Below are 16,180 nucleotides of genomic sequence, written 5' to 3'. Positions count from 1 at the left end.
TGTGAAAATAAGCTTAAGTTTGATATAAATTGATAATGTCATTGTAATTATTTTGATTGATGATTTTGCTAACACTAATGCATATTTGGATGCACAAAATTTGTGTTTGATGTGTTTTGCAGAATGAAAGGGGTGAATCTTCATCCCAAGCCCGCCATGCTCCTGCTGAGAACTTGGAACAACAGGAGGTAGATAACTACTACAAGCAGGATGTACCTCATCCAGTCATGACCTTTTCAGATATGCACTTGGAACAGTTGCACCCGAACCTGAGATTTGACAGACTTTGGATAGATTATCCAAAATATCAACGGGGTTTGCATACTCTTCATTCCAAGGTTGTTGAGGTACCGAGGGTCATAGAATGGGGACCCTTAGAAGCTGTAGAATTGGCCGGGCCAATTAGGGAATTACTGGTACAGAGGTATGGTAATTCTTCTTTTAATGACTGGATATGTTTATTCACCATACGCAGACCTGTATATAAAGTATGGTGTGAAGAGTTGTTATGTAGTATAGAGTTGAATGATCGGGTAGCTAGTTTAACCGATCGTTCTTTTATTAGATTTTTGTTAGGCGGTTCGATGCGCCACATGTCTTTACTGGACATGGCTCAGGCTTTACGTATATATACGCCTGAGGAGTTAGCGTCTGCCGATTGTAGAGGATTGATACTAAACGGTAGAAAGATAGATGAGAATTTTGATACACACGGTGTGTGGAGTCAAATGACAAGCCATCACCGTTTCAAAGGGGGAAACTACTCTTATTTGGATATAGATAGAGCCGAATTAAGAGTAATACATAGGTTTTTAGCTAATTCGATTACACAAAGGGGTAAGAACAAAGAAAAGGTAAATGAACAAGATTTGTTTTACCATATGTGTATTCGAGACCCACACAGCGCTGTAAGTATACCATATTGTGTGGGTTATTATTTATCAGCTATGGTTCGGGGGATGCGTCCACATAGCATAATAGGAGGTGGTATTTTTATTACTTTGATTGGTGAATATCTCGGTGTGGATATAAGTCGGGGGGGATTATTAGTAGAAGAGCCGGAACCCCGCGACACTATAGGTTTAAATGTATACCATGGTGCGAAAGTTTTGAAGCGGCGAAATAACGCCGCAGTACGATACCATGGTAGACATCCACAGGTGGAGAGAAACCAGGAACAAGGTAATGTAGGAGGGGGGAATGAGATGCAAGAAATGCATAGGTTTATAGCTTCTCAGGAATACGAAAATGCTAGACAGAGAGCATTTGAAGATTGGCAAGTTCATCAGAACCAGATCATAGCGCATTGCCAACATATAGGTAGAAACTATATTCCTACACCGAAACCCATCTTCCCTCCTTGGTCGATAGAGATGCAGCCACCATATCCTACGTATGACCCTGCCGAAGCATTCTATAGCACTTATGGTTATGCGTGGAACCCCTATTGGTACCAATATCATCCTTAGTTTACTTATTATTTTGTATTTTGTAATTATTGATACATTTAATATTTTTGTTAATATTGTAATCATTTTTATATTTATCTAACTTTTATTCTTAGATTTTAATAATTTTTGAATGTGGGGTAATAAACCAAACTTCAAAAATATGTATATATGTTTGCAGTTTATCTTATGTACACAACAGGGTAAAACAACGCATTTTCAAAGACTGGCATTAAGTTCAGCAAAAGCAACTAATTTTGACGACAAGATGCAAAATATATGTGAAATAACAACAAGACGGAATGAACAAATGATGTGCACCATTTATCATTCAGCAAACAAACGCCAATATATTTGGAAACTTTGGTAAAAATTTAATCATTTTCACACAAATCACCCTCAATAATTTAAATTGTTACTGATTTCTTGCAAATGAGGGCATTGCAAGATCTTAAGTGTGGGAAGGGATTAAATTCTTTCGGATTTTAAAATTTTTTATATTAAACACTTGGTTACCATTAAAAATACTAGTAAAGCAGTAGTTGTATTAGAATCTAGTGCTCTCTGATAAAAAAAGAACAGCCCTAGTCTTATATACTAACTACCCAATTCTAGTAAAAATTTTCAAAATTTTCAATTAAATGAATTCAAAATCATGTTTATACATATTTATGAACGATAAAACTAGGTTTTAACACCGAAATTATTGTTACCTCGGAAAGGACATAAATTGAGAAACAAACTAAAATGTTAAAATTCATTTAAAATGGAATAGAGGACGATAAAAAGAAAAAATAAAAAGCCAAGTGTGGGAAAATTTACCAAGTTATTTTAAACATATGCCACATATATTTGTAACAAATAACTGAAAATACTTTTGCTTTGGACTAAACTAAACTGTTTTACCCAATGAAAGAAAAGAAGAGATGGATCTACACGATGAATCAATTCCATCATTAAAAGGAAGTAAAGTCTTCCGAAAAAGACACGCGCTTCTTGATTTAGGTCATGAAGTTGTCGTCCAGACCAGCTGTAGGTTGACGAAAAATCTAGAAAAGTCATCACTAAAATCAGCAGGAAATCCACGGACCTCAGCATTAAACAGGGTCGCCAAGTGGTCAGATTTATCCTAACCATGAGAAGGATTTATCTCGTACAAATGGGGGGCACCATGCAAATTAGCTGGATAAGACTAATGAATCAGATCCCCAGAAAGGATAATCTCCTTAAAGATTAAAAATCAGCTTTTAAGACTGATATTACTCAATCCTAGAGATTGACCTTAAAGATTGAGAATTCAAACTCATGGAATTCAATGATATCTAAACTCGAGCTTAAACGAGAAAATATTTTGATCAAAATTATAAACCGATTTGTTTTCTGAAAACCCTATTTTCAATGCGTTCATTACCATTGAACGTAAAATCCTAGGAATTCACCTGGAATTCATTAGGTCACCTGAACTAAATCGGGTGTCAACCGTAAGAACGGTGGTTGCATAACATGGTCAAAGACAGGACCTTGTGTCAAACCGACAAATTATAAGGGTGAGCTTTACTATTGCTCCTACCAAGGATAGTAATTGCGTCCGACACGTTATAGACCATAATCAAAAGCATGTCACGGGACATTGCCTTAACAGTTGCTTGTTCAACGCTTTCCTTTACAACCGGACGGTAGTTTGCCGAAAGGTAATATACGGGACAAGTAAACTGGACGTGTTGCTTTCCAAATACAAGGTTAGCAAGTGGGTGACACAAAACCGCAAGTTTTGAGCTAAAATTTTCAAATCTGAAACCCACCAAACCCACAAAAATATTTTGCAAACACCGGTAAAGGGTTATTCCGGAAAACTTATCTAGGGTAAAAACTAGATTTAATTTTCAAAAGATCAAATGTTTTCATAAAGATCCAATTTCCTTAATGGATCTAAATTTTTATAGTCATGTGGGACTGTAAACCATATCGTTACTACCATTGTTTATACCGCCGTATAGAAATCACTGATGTACAAAGTGTGAAGAATAAAGAAGTGATTCTAGTATTTCAAGACAATATTGCTTGAGGACAAGCAACGCTCAAGTGTGGGAATATTTGATAATGCTAAAAACGAACATATATTTCATAGCATTATTCCTCAAGAAAGACAAGCTTTTAGTTGCAATTGTTCTATTTACAAGTGATATTCGTTTAAATAATAAAAGGTGAAGACAAAAGACAGATTCGACGAATTGAAGACGCAAACGACCAAAAAGCTCAAAAGTACAAAAGACAATCGAAAAGGTTCCAATTATTGATAAGAAACGTCTCGAAATTACAAAAGTACAAGATTCAAAACGCAAAGTACAAGATATTAAATTGTACGCGAGGACGTTCGAAAATCCGGAACCGGGACCAGAGTCAACTCTTAACGCTCGACGCAACGGACTAAAAATTACAAGTTAACTATGTATATAAATATAATATAATATATAATTAATTATATTAATTATATATATATTATATATATATATATATTAAAAACCGTCGGCAGCAAGAAACTCCAAGGGTGTGAGCTGTAAATACATCTCCGCGACTCGCGGAGTTTTAAGGGCATTTTGCCGCGAGTCGCGGAGCCCCAATTTTCAAGTCTGGCTATAAAGCCAACCGAATTCTGATCAAATATCATCATCTTTTTCTTCCTCTTCATACGTAAATATATTTATATTTATAATTTATATTTTAATTTTAATTATAATTCTAATAATAAGGGTATGTTAGCGAATGTTGTAAGGGTGTAAGTCGAAATTCTGTCCGTGTAACGCTACGCTATTTTTAATCATTGTAAGTTATGTTCAACCTTTTTACATTAATGTCTCGTAGCTAAGTTATTATTATGGTTATTTAAAACGAAGTAATCATGATGTTGGGCTAATTACTAAAATTGGGTAATTGGGCTTTGTACCATAATTGGGGTTTGGACAAAAGAACGACACTTGTGGAAACTAGGCTATGGGCTATTAATGGGCTTTATATTTGTTTAACTAAATGAAAGTTTGTTAATGTTAATATAAAGATTTACAATTGGGCGTCCCTATAAATTACCATATACACTCGATCGGACACGATGGGCAGGGTATTTATATGTACGAATAATCGTTCATTTAACCGGACACGGGAATGGATTAATAGCCACTAGAATAATTAAAACAGGGGTGAAATTACATTCAAGGGTAATTGGTGTAATTGTTAACAAAGTAGTAAAACCTTGGTTTACACGCAGTCGATAACCTGGTGTATTCATTAAACAAAGTATTAAAACCTTGTTACAATTCGAATCCCCAATTAGTTGGAATATTTATCTTCGGGTATAATAATAATTTGACAAGGACACTTGCAATTTATATTTATGACTGATGGACTGTTATGGACAAAAACCAGACGGACATATTAAATAATCCAGGACAAAGGACAATTAACCCATGGGCATAAAACTAAAATCAACACGTCAAACATCATGATTACGGAAGTTTAAATAAGCATAATTCTTTTATTTCATATTTAATTTCCTTTATTTTATATTTAATTGCACTTCTAATTATCGCACTTTTATTTATTGTTATTTAATCGCACTTTTAATTATCGTACTTTTTAATTATCGCAATTTTATTTTATCGCATTTTTATTATTCGCAATTTCATTATCGTTATTTACTTTACGCTTTAATTTAAGTCTTGTATTTATTTTATATTTTACATTAGGTTTTAACTGCGACTAAAGTTTTAAAATCGACAAACCGGTCATTAAACGGTAAAAAAACCCCCTTTATAATAATAATATTACTTATATATATATTTGTATTTTTATAAAAGTAAACTAATATAGCGTTGAGCTTTGTTCAAAGATTTCCCTGTGGAACGAACCGGACTTACTAAAAACTACACTACTGTACGATTAGGTACACTGCCTATAAGTGTTATAGCAAGGTTTAAGTATATCCATTCTATAAATAAATAAATATCTTGTGTAAAATTGTATCGTATTTAATAGTTTTTCCTAGTAAAATAATAACTATTTTATATACACCTCGCTTTGACATCAGTCAACTCTTAACGCTCGACGCAACGGACTAAAAATTACAAGTCTACTATGCACAAGAATATAATATAATATATAAATAATTATATTAATTATTTATATTTTATATTTATATATAAAATCCGTCGGCAAGAAAGACTCCAAAAGGTGTGAGCTGTAATTTCAATCTCCGCGACTCGCGGAGTTTGAAGGCAAAATATGCCGCGAGTCGCGGAGCCCCAATTTCAGAAACTTCCTACAAAAGCAAACGAATTCTGATCGAAAAAACCACAAAATATATCCATCTCTCTATCTATATCGTATATATTTATATTTATATTTTAATTTTAATTTTAATTTTAATTATAATTCTAATAATAAGGGTATGTTAGCGAATGTTGTAAGGGTGTAAGTCGAAATTCTGTCCGTGTAACGCTACGCTATTTTTAATCATTGTAAGTTATGTTCAACCTTTTTATATTAATGTCTCGTAGCTAAGTTATTATTATGCTTATTTAAAACGAAGTAATCATGATGTTGGGCTAATTACTAAAATTGGGTAATTGGGCTTTGTACCATAATTGGGGTTTGGACAAAAGAACGACACTTGTGGAAATTAGACTATGGGCTATTAATGGGCTTTATATTTGTTTAACTAAATGAAAGTTTGTTAATGTTAATATAAAGATTTACAATTGGGCGTCCCTATAAATTACCATATACACTCGATCGGACACGATGGGCGGGGTATTTATATGTACGAATAATCGTTCATTTAACCGGACACGGGAATGGATTAATAGCCACTAGAATAATTAAAACAGGGGTGAAATTACATTCAAGGGTGATTGGTGTAATTGTTAACAAAGTAGTAAAACCTTGGTTTACACGCAGTTGATAACCTGGTGTATTCATTAAACAAAGTATTAAAACCTTGTTACAATTCGAATCCCCAATTAGTTGGAATATTTAACTTCGGGTATAATAATAATTTGACGAGGACACTCGCACTTTATATTTATGACTGATGGACTGTTATGGACAAAAACCAGACGTACATATTAAATAATCCAGGACAAAGGACAATTAACCCATGGGCATAAAACTAAAATCAACACGTCAAACATCATGATTACGAAAGTTTAAATAAGCATAATTCTTTTATTTCATATTTAATTTCCTTTATTTTATATTTAATTGCACTTCTAATTATCGCACTTTTATTTATTGTTATTTAATCGCACTTTTAATTATCGTACTTTTTAATTATCGCAATTTTATTTTATCGCACTTTTATTATTCGCAATTTCATTATCGTTATTTACTTTACGCTTTAATTTAAGTCTTGTATTTATTTTATATTTTACATTAGGTTTTAACTGCGACTAAAGTCTTAAAATCGACAAACCGGTCATTAAACGGTAAAAACCCCCCTTTATAATAATAATATTACTTATATATATATTTGTATTTTTATAAAAGTAAACTAATATAGCGTTGAGCTTTGTTTAAAGATTTCTCTGTGGAACGAACCGGACTTACTAAAAACTACACTACTGTACGATTAGGTACACTGCCTATAAGTGTTGTAGCAAGGTTTAAGTATATCCATTCTATAAATAAGTAAATATCTTGTGTAAAATTGTATCGTATTTAATAGTTTTTTTTTAGTAAAATATAAACTATTTTATATACACCTCGCATAACATCATTTTCGAAAGTACTTTTTCAGAAAGTAACATTTAGTCAAAAATTTTGAAAATTTACGTTGAGGACAAAGAATCTAAATAGTAGGTATACTCGAAAAGTTTAGTAAAATTTTTAAGTTAAGAACATTTTCCGAGCATCCCATAGCTAATTACAGTGTACTACACCGCTATCCCACACTTAGAGGAACATTGTCCCTAATGTTCATTCTTAGATTTTAGGGATCTAAAATCCCACACTTAGAGTTTGAACATGTCGGAAAATGTATCTAAGCTCAATATTGTGTTGGAATCCCACACATAGTGATAAGCTTAGGATAGGATATAGTTTAAGGATATAACGAAGCAGAATAAATAAACGAAGAGAAAGAAACGAATTACTCCCCTTGGGTGTGGTGGTGAGCTGATGATCTGAAGGTAGACTGAGTCGGAACCATCTTTGGCTGGATTCGAATCGGTCTTCTTCGAGCTCATCAGGGCGTTCTCATCCTCCATACAACATCCACCAATACTTGAAATGAAATAATCAACGAGTTTCCTTGTCGTTTCATCATTATTCAAAGAGTCTCCACCACAGGCATCAATAACTGTCTATTACTTGTAAAGATAGAAAACATTAATCCTAGACAGGTGATTAAGCTTTAGGCCAAAGACTCACTGATTTGCGTTTTGATGAAAAAGTTATTTGAAAACTTGAGAGTTTCAAAATTAGGTTTTTGAAAATTCAACAAATTAGTGTATGACTAAAAAGCTTAATCTCACACTTAGAGTGTTGACTGCCTTTAATTTTAAGACTTTTGAAATAATGCGCTTAAGTTCATGACAAGTAAGAAACTTTGAAAATCTCATTTTAAGTTTCACTTTCTCATTTATTCAATTAACCTAATTATCCTAATCTAACTACTACTAAAGCTATAGAAAAATAAACACACGGGTTGCCACCCGAGAAGCGCTTGTTTTTGTTCGAGTCACGAGCCTGACTCTAGCTTTATTTCTCAGGAAATCTAGGCGGCTCCCTTGCATCCATCAGTAGACACAAGAGGTAATATTGGAACATACAGATGAGATTGAAGCGGACATGGAATAAAGTATCTCCAATGAGAGGAGAAGGTGGTTTGAAGTGAATGCTTTGTTTAACTTGAGGTATAACAAAGCTATCAACTTCTTTTACCTCCTTTATTTGAATGAGATGGTCAAAGGGGTCCTCATCACTCCATGATGTGTATGTCATTATGTATTTGAGTGATGGTTTATAGCGTAGCCCTGACGCAAAACCCTTATTTCTTCCATGTGACTTCAGGTTGGTCGTAATGCTGTACTCTAAGGATGGAGGTGGGACGATGTCCATTGACGTCTCCAATGTGGTAGCAACATTAACAACTACTTCGATTCTAGAATCCTCCATCTCTTTCTTCTCATCCGGGCTTTCCATTTCAACTTCTTCATCCACCTCCTCGTCACTCTGGTCGGGAGATTCAAGTATAATTGGTTCAGAGAGTTCTTCTAGAACGAAATCCTCTCCATTCATTAAAAGATCAAAATAAGGTGGGAGTGAAGATTGAGTTGGTGTGGAGTGGTTATTCTTCTTGTCTTCTACTTCTATCTTCTTCTCTTCATTCTCGGAATAGAAGGTGACTTTCCTAGTGGAGATGGTATTTACTTCGTCGTTCCCATCAGAAGGACATACAGACTCGTCGATCGTGAAAGTGACTTCTTCTCCACGGGCTCTCAAGGTGATAGTCTGTGAATAAACGTCAACGATCGCTTTGGCTGTATTAATGAAAGGCCTTCCTAAGATGATAGGGGTTTTCATGTCTTCTTTATAGTCCATAACCACAAAGTCAGTCGGAAAGAGGAATTGTCGACCTTAACCATGACGTTCTCAGCTATTCCCTTAGGATATCTAGTGGATTGGTCAGCTAGCTGGATGCTCATTTTAGTAGGGTTAAGGTTTCCAATTTCGAGTCTCTGGAACAGTGAGTAGGGCATGAGATTGATGCTGGCACCAAGGTCAGCGAGAGAATAGATAGTACCAGATTGGTAGATAGAACAAGGAAGGGTAAATCGTCCGGTATCCCCTAGTTTTTCAGGAAGAGTATTTAAGAGAATGACTGAACAATCCGCGTTCAGCGGGACATTGGGTACTTCGGGTACCTTATCCTTGGTTGATAGAAGTTTCCTAAAATACTTCTTACTGTGAGGATTTTTAGACACAGTGTCCAAAAATTTACCGTCGAGCTTGAAAGATTTCATCTTGTTATGTCTTTGCTTGAGACGGCCCGGGAATGGAATGGGTGTTTTCCCAGTAGGTTTAGGTGATGACTCAATGACTACTACCGAACGGGTATGTGATGACCCGGAAATTTCTGACCAAATTTAAACTTAATCTTTAACGTTTCCGACACGATAAGCAAAGTCTGTAATATTGAGTCACGACAGTTTTGGAACTATATTCATATAATCAATTATTCTTTGACTGTTCTCTATGATTCACGAACAATATATATATAACTTAATGTGCATATATATATATATATATATATATATATATATATATATATATATATATATATATATATATATATATATATATGATTTCAAGTTATTTAGTAAACGATAGTAACATTCGTTTGTTAATTCGATTGATATTTAGATAAGCGAACTAAAACATTTAAAATAAACAAGTAAAACACTAATTTGCTACAGTATTTTCGAATTGCTACGGTACCCAAAATGCTACAGTGTTTTCGAAAATTACTATTTGCTACAGTAAAAATTGACTTTGCTACAGTAAATTGCTACAGTAAAAATTGCCTTTGCTACATTAACTTTGCTACAGGAAAACACTATTTCAAAAAAAATGTATATATGTATATGTATATACTACGAGACGATAATTTATAAAAGTAAATGACCAAAACACTCGAAAGTTTAAGATAAGTTTATATTTTGACAAAGGTACGAGTCACGAAACGAAAAGTACTAGTTTTCTCAGCGTACGAAAGGGTGTTCGAAAAACCGAAACCGGGACATAAGTCGAGTGATGACATGCGACTTATCAGAACAAAAATTACAAGTCAACTATGCATGTGAATTTAATATAATATATAATTAATTATATAAATTAAATATATTATATATAATATAAAATTATGTCGACAAACAAGAAGTTAAAAATTTGTGAGCTGTCCCAGGGTTCCATGCGATCGCATGGCCTTGAAGCACAAATCCCATGCGATCGCATGGGGTACTTTTTCAGGTATGATTGCTATAAATTGCAGTTTTTGGCTCGAGATAATCACACACATACACAAATATAGATATACTCCGTAATATTATTTATTATTATTATTATTATTATTATTATTATTATTATTATTATTATTATTATTATTATTATTATTATTATTATTAATAAGATTATTATTAATCTTATTATTTTTTATTATTAGTGTTATTATTTTTGCGATACAAAAATAATAATGTACATAAAATATTACGACGGAGTGCTGTCCAAGTAATTTTCAAAACGTGTTTCCAAGCGAGCTAGAGCTAAGGAAAATATGGGTTATTGCCAAGGAAATTATGGGTAATGTTCGGGGGTATTTTTGTGAATCAAACCTCGTGTTTATCATCTCCGATGCGTCTACGTGCTTTCCTGCAATATTGTATATCAATATTAAACAGTGAGTTTCATATGATCCTTTTTACCCTTTATATTTTTGGGCTGAGAATACATGCAAATGCTTTAATAACTGTTTTACAATAATTATAAAGTGTGAGTTTCATTTGCTCCCTTTTTAAATGCTTTTGCAATATATATTTTTGGGCTGAGAATACATGCACTTTATTTTAAACACAATGGATACAAGTACATACTAAATTCTACACTGAGTTTGAACCGAAAATCCCTTAGCTTTGGTAACTAGTAACTGCCAGTTATAAGAACTGGTGGGCGCGAGTAGTAGTATATGGATCCATAGGGCTTGACATCCCCGTCTGTTCCAGGTATAGAAACCCTAGCCTGAACTACAAAACAGACGTATGCTATTTGAGTTTAGTACACGTTGGTTTGCGTGTATTGTACATGTTGGTTGCATGTATGTTAAAACAGGGGTACTTATTATATAGACGTTAAAGTTTAGTTATCAGGGTGCTCAATTTCATAGAATATTTTGATAAACGTTTCTGGATGAAACAACTGAAATCTTGTGATCCACATTTATATACAGATTATGCGCAACATTAAAACTATGAACTCACCAACCTTTGTGTTGACACTTGTTAGCATGTTTATTCTCAGGTTTCCTAGAAGTCTTCCGCTGTTTGCTTAGATGTTAAACAAGCTATGTGCATGGAGTCTTACATGACATATTTTTCAAGGAGACGTTGCATTCACCAAATCATCACTATGTATCTTATTTTGACTGCATTGTCAACGGAAATACTGTTATAAACTATTATTTATGGTGATTGTCTATATGTAGAAATCATCAGATGTCGAAAACCTTTGATTTAAATATTCATTTATGGTGTGCCTTTTCAAAAGAATGCAATGTTTACAAAACGTATCATATAGAGGTCAAATACCTCGCAATGAAATCGATGAATGACGTGTTCGTCCAAGTGGATTTAGAGCGATCGTCACAGGGTATTAGTTAGTTTCTTCTCCTTAGAAGAAACTAAAGGTTGGCTATGTGCCACCTTTGAGTCATTTTTAGGACAACCTAGAGAATCGAGACGTTGATTTAGCTGGCTTATTCGATTTTCAAGACTACTCAAGTGATTAGTCATGCCTAAGTCAGCTGCGTCTTGTCTTGCTGTGATCATGTTGATGATTCGTAGTAGGACATCGTCTGGACTTGTCTCTAGTGGGGTAGTGGGGTTGTTAGGTTGGTTGTGCGGATGAGCTAGGATCTTATCGGAGTAGACAACAGAGTCCTCACATTCATCCTCGTATACCTTGGCCGAATGTGGTTCAGTACAATTCTGGCATAATTGCACTTGAGACACATGTTGTGGGAGTTTCTTTAGTTCTCCGAATTCTTTGGTGAGGTTTTCTATTTTGTCCGAGAGAAATTTGATGGTTTTATTTCCGATAGGATCGGAGGCGGAGAGCGGTGTTGCTGATGAAATGTGCTCTTCCGTGTTCCAATCGTGATGGTGCATAGTCATCTCCTCAATCAATCTCCAGGCCTCGTCAGCAGTGAAGTTCATGAAGTTACTTTGAGAAATAGCATCAAGAGCAGACTTGTTGTTCTGATTCAGACCTTTGTAGAAGGTCAAAATCTGATAAGAGCTCTCAAGACGATGGTTCGGGCATCTTCGAAGCAAATGTTTGAATCTCTCCCATGCAGTGTAGAGTGATTCATCGTATGCTTGTTGAAAGTTTACGATATCATTCCTAAGTCTAATTTGTTTTGATGGGGGAAAGTACTTGATTAAGAAAGTTGTTGCCATTTCCTCCCATGAGGTGATAGAATTGGGTTCTAACCCCTCGAACCAGGCTTTTGCATGAAGAGTTAAGGAATAGGGGAACAGATACAGACGAACTACATCTTGTTCAACCCCGTTTTGCTTATATAAGTTGGATAAGGAGAGAAATCTATCTAAGTGAGAGTTGGGATCGTCAATTGGTAAGCCATGGAATAGACAGTGATTCTGAATGATGGGTACGATGTATGATATCAGATAGAAGAAAGGATGTGTCGGAAGAATTCTTAGCGGTCTAAGTAGGTTAAACCATCCTAAAGGTTCACTAATAAGGAAGTCCATTTTAAACTTTTTAATTAAACTAAATTAAGCTAATATTATCTAACCTAACTACGGTAAACTAGTAACTTCTAACAAAGCTAGTCTCAGTCAAAAGGGTCTCTTAAAAACTAACTAATCTAAACAGGCTCCAAATTTTACTACCGCTCCCCTGCAGCGGCGCCAAAAATTAACTACTCCTATGATATGCCCAAATTGAACGGTTTATTTATGCGGTTTCGTTAGGTCGCAAAACGTCAATTCAGGATATCAACAGAAGAAGCTGATTGTTTAATTTATATATGCTGGGCCTAAATCTATTATTCCTTCCTATGGGTTAGCAAGGGAAAATATGACCTAGGGTCGTTCCTTAAGCGGTCGAATTTGAAACGGAGCTTATTCAGATAATTTAGTAATTAAGATTGGGTTTGTACACAATTTAGTATCCAAGACTAGTGGCCAGGTACACCTTGTGTGGAGAGGCATGATCCTTTTGGTCCCAATAAATTGGCGACTGTTCGGAAAATCCAACAACCAAGTCCAACCGGTTTATTCTAGACACCACTTTATCCGGAATATCAAATTGTGTAAAGGCAATAGTTGGGTTGATTTAATTTATAATTATAATTATACTTAAAATATTAAAGCAATATAATTAAAATAAGCTAGCTAGCATGCAACAGCTAAGGACAGAGAAGACGTGGTTCACCATGATTTAAGATAATGTAGTGTCGGGATGATTGCGAGACACTCATTGGATAGATATACCTCAGTGTGAACACTAGATTCCCTACTAAGCGATTTCCCGATTAGCATGTCACGAGGAACTAGGCTTTGAAGATTCTGATCAGATGGGCTATGCTCAACTCCCGACGCTTTATCTAGTTTAAGAATATGAGGGGCCCATATTGGATGCAGTTCATACCTTGGGAGCACGAATAAAGTAGCATAGCCATATATATAATATCCAACCTTTCTTAACACCTTAGTGTATCATCCAAGTGAGTGGTTGTGTTTCGAATCTCTTTCTGTCAATAGTTTGGTAAAATCTAAGGGTTTGTAGACAAATTAGAACATCTGATAGTTCTCAGTCATCTTTAAAGATTTATAAGCTTAGTTTGTATTGTAGTGCGTTGAATTCCCATTTATGATTTAAACCAGCCCTTACTTAAATCTACCAAATAAATCCCTTAGTTATCCACCATGTACTAGACTTATAGTGGTTTCATAGCTTATAACCTTGACCATGCTCAAGTGGTCTTATAGTACATCAACACTGTACTCTACTATTACAACAGTATTTCCTCGAGTCTTATACTCTTGACCAATGTCTTGATCTGGTCCTACAGTAATTCCCCATGTACTTTATAGTATTTCCGATGGGTTTATACCTTGATCAATATATAAACACAGATAATTAATTACCTTATAATTGTTGACTTTATAAAAGGTTTTAATCACGTTTATTGGTGGAAGGACGATAATAACTAGGTTTAATATCATAGACAGAAAGCGAGTACGAAACGATAATCATCCCTAACTAACATTATTAAATCATGGCAAACAATCAAGAAATTACTCACACATCATGGCAACAAGCATTTCTAATATTAATAAATCACAAACATCAAACAAGAATATTATAATAAATTAATAAAAGAAAGTATAGATGTTACCGAATAATGTCGGCAGAATAACACTTGTATTTCTTCATAATATCCATAGCATTACAATGCTTGATAGCTTCTACTACTAACTACATACTATTCTCCTATTGACCATTAGAGAGCGACAATAGAGAGATAATTATTTTTCCTAATCTCTGTACTTTTCTCTCTCTAGAACGTCTATTCAGAATCTTCAAGCCTAACGCAGTACCCAGTGACATGTCTTATGACAGAGGCGTTTAGGACCAGTGTAATGAATATAAGGCCTCTGCCTATTCATGAGCCAGCATTCCATAATCTCGGCAGAATAACTGATGAAGTCATAGTATGCACTCACTTTAACTTTATCTGAATTACGAATTTTATCGCATTTACTTTATCTGTCTTATAAATTAGAAAATCCCAAAATTAAGTAACCACTACTCCTTCCTAACTATCTTAGGCTTAAATATAGGTTTGATTCTACTGATTATGGCCGTTGTATCCGATAGACTTCTCTTACCAAGGGGTGATAATGCTAAAAACGAACATATATTTCATAGCATTATTCCTCAAGAAAGACAAGCTTTTAGTTGCAATTGTTCTATTTACAAGTGATATTCGTTTAAATAATAAAAGGTGAAGACAAAAGACAGATTCGACGATTTGAAGACGCAAACGACCAAAAAGCTCAAAAGAACAAAAGACAATCAAAAAGGTTCCAATTATTGATAAGAAACGTCTCAAAATCACAAGAGTACAAGATTCAAAACGCAAAGTACAAGATATTAAATTGTACGCGAGGACGTTCGAAAATCCGGAACCGGGACCAGAGTCAATTCTTAACGCTCGACGCAACGGACTAAAAATTACAAGTTAACTATATATATAAATATAATATAATATATAATTAATTATATTAATTATATATATATTATATATATATATTTAAAACCGTCGGCAGCAGGAAACTCCAAGGGTGTAAACTGTAAATACCTCTCCGCGACTCGCGGAGTTTTAAGGGTATTTGGCCGCGAGTCGCGGAGCCCCAAAAATCAAGTCTGGCTATAAATCAACCCGAATTCTGATCAAAATCATCATCATTTTTTTCTTCTCATTCATACGAAGTAATATATATTTATATTTATAATTTATATTTTAATTTTAATTATAATTCTAATAATAAGGGTATGTTAGCGAATGTTGTAAGGGTGTAAGTCGAAATTCTGTCCGTGTAACGCTACGCTATTTTTAATCATTGTAAGTTATGTTCAACCTTTTTATATTAATGTCTCGTAGCTAAGTTATTATTATGCTTATTTAAAACGAAGTAATCATGATGTTGGGCTAATTACTAAAATTGGGTAATTGGGCTTTGTACCATAATTGGGGTTTGGATAAAAGAACGACACTTGTGGAAACTAGGCTATGGGCTATTAATGGGCTTTATATTTGTTTAACTAAATGAAAGTTTGTTAATGTTAATATAAAGATTTACAATTGGGCGTCCCTATAAATTACCATATACACTCGATCGGACACGATGGGCGGGGTATTTATATGTACGAATAAT

General features: G+C 34.3%; 1 long non-coding RNA gene and 1 other non-coding gene across 2 annotated transcripts in view; one reads left to right on the top strand and one right to left on the bottom strand.

Moving 5' to 3' along the window:
- Positions 1-10,761: 10,761 nt before the first annotated feature.
- Positions 10,762-16,180, bottom strand: part of LOC139850614 (uncharacterized) — a 31,328-nt gene continuing 25,909 nt past the window's right edge. The window contains exon 3 of the long non-coding RNA XR_011760085.1: positions 10,762-10,868. This is a non-coding gene — a long non-coding RNA (uncharacterized lncRNA). The remainder of the gene's footprint in view (positions 10,869-16,180) is intronic.
- On the top strand, positions 12,516-12,622 carry LOC139851041 (small nucleolar RNA R71). The gene has a single exon (XR_011760405.1). It is a non-coding gene; the product is annotated as a small nucleolar RNA R71 (small nucleolar RNA).

The sequence above is a fragment of the Rutidosis leptorrhynchoides genome, chromosome 5 (assembly GCF_046630445.1).
Source record: "Rutidosis leptorrhynchoides isolate AG116_Rl617_1_P2 chromosome 5, CSIRO_AGI_Rlap_v1, whole genome shotgun sequence".
NCBI classification, from domain to species: Eukaryota; Viridiplantae; Streptophyta; class Magnoliopsida; order Asterales; family Asteraceae; genus Rutidosis; species Rutidosis leptorrhynchoides.
The sequence above is the reverse complement of the archived record's forward strand: the minus strand, read 5'-3'. Positions and strand labels throughout refer to the sequence as shown.